The sequence below is a fragment of the Balaenoptera acutorostrata genome, chromosome 5 (assembly GCF_949987535.1).
Source record: "Balaenoptera acutorostrata chromosome 5, mBalAcu1.1, whole genome shotgun sequence".
In the NCBI taxonomy this organism is placed as follows: domain Eukaryota; kingdom Metazoa; phylum Chordata; class Mammalia; order Artiodactyla; family Balaenopteridae; genus Balaenoptera; species Balaenoptera acutorostrata.
This window is the reverse complement of record NC_080068.1, coordinates 76,727,144-76,730,758: the sequence shown is the minus strand read 5'-3', so window position 1 is coordinate 76,730,758 and position 3,615 is coordinate 76,727,144.

Below are 3,615 nucleotides of genomic sequence, written 5' to 3'. Positions count from 1 at the left end.
TCTGCGCCTCTGGGCAGGTCCCGGGTCGCACGCCCCCTCCGCGCCCGGCGCCGGGCTCCGAGGGTGCCTCTGCCGCCCGCCCGCCGGCTCTGCCCGAGTGCGCGCGTGTGGGAGGGTGGCTGTCTGTGCCGTGGCCGCCGTCGCCGCCGCCACTGCCGCCTGTCGCGAAGGCTGGCATCGCCGAGCCCCTGCGCGGGGGGCTGCCGCCCGAGCGCTGATTGACAGACTGCCTCACCAATGCCTGGAGGGAGAAAGGAGGTAAAGAGCAAGTGTTTAGGGTTATATCTGCTAATGATAATGGGGCCGGGGGCGGGGCCTGGCGCCGCCGCTGCCGCCCGCGTGGTTGCCCAGCCGGGTGTGCGCCTCCGACGGGGGAAGGGATGGAATGAGCCGGGACCCGGAGGGCCCCCTGGTAACAGCGCGAGGTTCCGGCCGGGAAGAGACTAAGGAGCCCCAGATGTGCACTTGAGGCTCCTGCTGCTGTGGGCGGGGTTCAGTTTTAGGAAAGAGCTCTTGGCGCCGCCTGCTTGACCCCGAACTCTCGGGGTTGCCCTGAGGGGCTGGTAGTAGTAGGGGCGGGGCGGTAGCTAGAGTGCGTGTGCGCCTTGGGAAGATATTACAACCCGTTCTTCTGCCGATGGGGAATTGCTCCCCCAACCTTCTGAAAGGAACATCTTCAGAAAGTCTTGACCTAGGTCGCTGCGAGTTGTTTGCGGGCCCGGGGGTTTCTGCCTATACCCAGCTCCTGGCCTTCGAGCTTATGCTGTCCTCAGAGCACACAAAGCATCGGGCTTTCACGTTATTTCAGTTAGTTCCCTACAGGGCCCCTAGAGGGCGTAACAGAATCAGTGTCCCCATTCTACAGATGAGAAAACCGAGGCTCTTGGAGGAAATTACCCAAAGTCAGACACTCAAGAGTGTGTGGCTGAGTTGCACAGATGTACTCAGATATTCAAATTCACACTTCTCGTAGCACGTAGACTCTGTGCAATTGAGGGAAAAAAATATGATCTGATACCTCCTTTTGGGACGGTGATTAGATACTCTCAACAATGTCATTTGGTATATATATATTTGTAAGTGCTTGCAGCACCAAGATGAGCCGAAAGCTCTTCCTCCCTGCGTTGCCCAGGCAGCTCCTCACTGCACCTGGGGTCACACGGCCAGGGTTTCTGGAGGACACACAATTTCCGTAGTTGTTTGAATGAGGGAAGAGCCTCTGTGGTTTGGAGGAGGATCCCATGAGCTAGAGATGTCTTCAGATCTAGAGGACTGTCGTGGCTTCTCCCAGGCATTTTTGGGAGCAAATCACCCCTCCCCTAGGTCAGCTGCAATACCAGCATACTCCCTTCCCTGGTTTGCTTTCCAGCCTTCAATCTTCACTCTCCAGGTTAGAATTCTGGGTACATCTCCTCCTGGATGTGTGACCGTCATCTCTCCACTCTGAAGTTAGGTTCCTTTTCAGAGCTTTCCTTTTAGACTTGGGAAGGTGACCTATTTTCTTCTGAGGGTTCAGGACCTTGGCCTCTCATTTGCCAGATCTCCCTTCCTTTGGAAGCCTTCTCTCTCTTTGCAAGATCAGCTTCTGTGTTTCTCCACCCTAGATAGTCTCCCTCTCTGCAGCCTCCTCAGATCGTGCTGTGGTTTCCCCCTCCATTTATTAGAGATGAAATAAATAATGCCATAAATAAAAGTATTTGGGAGTCCAGGAACTGTCAGGGCTGATTAGGGCATAGAGGACATTTTCTTTCTCATTATGCAAAAGCATTTCATGGGGAAATAAAAGAGGTTTCATTGTAACTCATGCATGTCATATTTCAAGGAATTCAAGATATTAATCATATTTAACATTATTTGCAACGTTTCTCCCTGGCTTCTGAAAACTGCTAAATGAGGACACGTGGATCACTAAGAAAAAGGGAGACAAGCATGAGAGGGACAGTTACGAAATAATGAAATGCTGGTGAGAGACAGGGAGAGAGAATGAGATGCCAGGGAGATGTTTCTTAGGCACATGAGTGAGAAATGGGGAAGCTTCTTCTGAGACATGAGACAGCTGAAATTGAATGATATACTGGAGGAAATAAATGATAACAAACCTCCCCACACTTTTCTTTCTATAAAGCAGTTCTGAATTTTGCATTGAAATGTTTCCCTCCCACTTTACTCCCAGATAATTTGTCAATAAGTCCTGGCTTTTGAAAAGAAATTGGGTGGTGGCAGTGTGTGTGTGTGGTGAGGGGGAAGAGGTTAGAGGGGAGAAATTCTTCAGTCCTTCTACTGAAGAAGTAATTTCCTATACCTGGGAGCTTTCTTTTCTGCTTATGTATTTTTAATTTGTATCATCCTCACCACTTAAGCACCTTAAGAGACTGGGAACATTATTCTGTTGTTATATTTTACCAATGAAAAGGACCTGGCCATCCTGTATGTCAAAAATGGATGTTTCTATAAAACAGAATGGTAAAATTAGTGATTTGGCTAAAAAAATAAAGAGAGGTCCTGGAGGAAAAATATTAGAATTTTTTAAATGACCAGCTTTTAGATCCTCACGCTAGCAGTCACCTATGTCTGGGTCCATAGCAAAATGAAGTGCTTAATATTCACTCTTTAGAATATAAAATGGACATTTACTCCAAGTGTGGAATTGAACTCAATTTTAAAATTGTAACTGACCACTATACCCTGGCTGGGGTTGTACTTAGTTGAGTATTGTATATAAATGTAATGTACTGAAGTGTTTATAAAATCATTGGCAGCACTTTGTAAGCATCTTGCTGTAAATTATATTCCAAATTATCAGATGATATCTTCTCTTTAGGGTCTCATAGGGGCTGACAGGATCGTAATTACACCCATGCTTTAAATCTTTTTAGGTATATTACTCTTATTTCCAAAAAAAAAAAAAAAAAGATAGTGAACTTTTAAAAGCCAAGTGGCTATTTATGGACAGGGTGATTTTTTGATTGGCAGCATGTCAATTCCTTGAAGCCATCCAGAATATAGCTTTTAAATAATAAGTCAGCCATGGGAAATGCTTTTTATTGCACCAATTTCAATGATATTTAATGAGCTTCTGATTGACTGTTTGATCTCCCAATGTTTTGTGCTACTTTTAATTCATTTCGTATAATAGAAAAAAAAAAGTAATTGGAATAAAATTTTGTGACAAGATAATGACCTTCCACTTTGAAATTAAATGTCTGATTAGCTTCAACATTTTAATGCTGAGATGATATTGCAGCAGGAACAAGGGTGTGCATACTATCATTCGGTGGAAAATGACTGAGGAATACTCCTTTGCTTTTCCCATTTGCATAGCAGAAAGAGCATGGTGGCCACGGAATCATAAGCTCATAGTCCTAGAAAGGGCCAGAATGGTCTTTTATTCTTGTGACTGAGCATATGCTTTTGTGCTGACCATGGCTTTTCTATGACCCTGTCAAGTGGTTGTACAAACCATGCTTAAATACCTCTAGTGGTGGGAACTTCACTACTTCTGCAAGCATCATTCACCCAGGGATTTCTTCAACAAATATTGAGTGCCTACTATGTTTGCTAGGGACCTTTCTAAGCACTGAGGATATAGCAGAGCCGAATTTCAAGATCCTACTA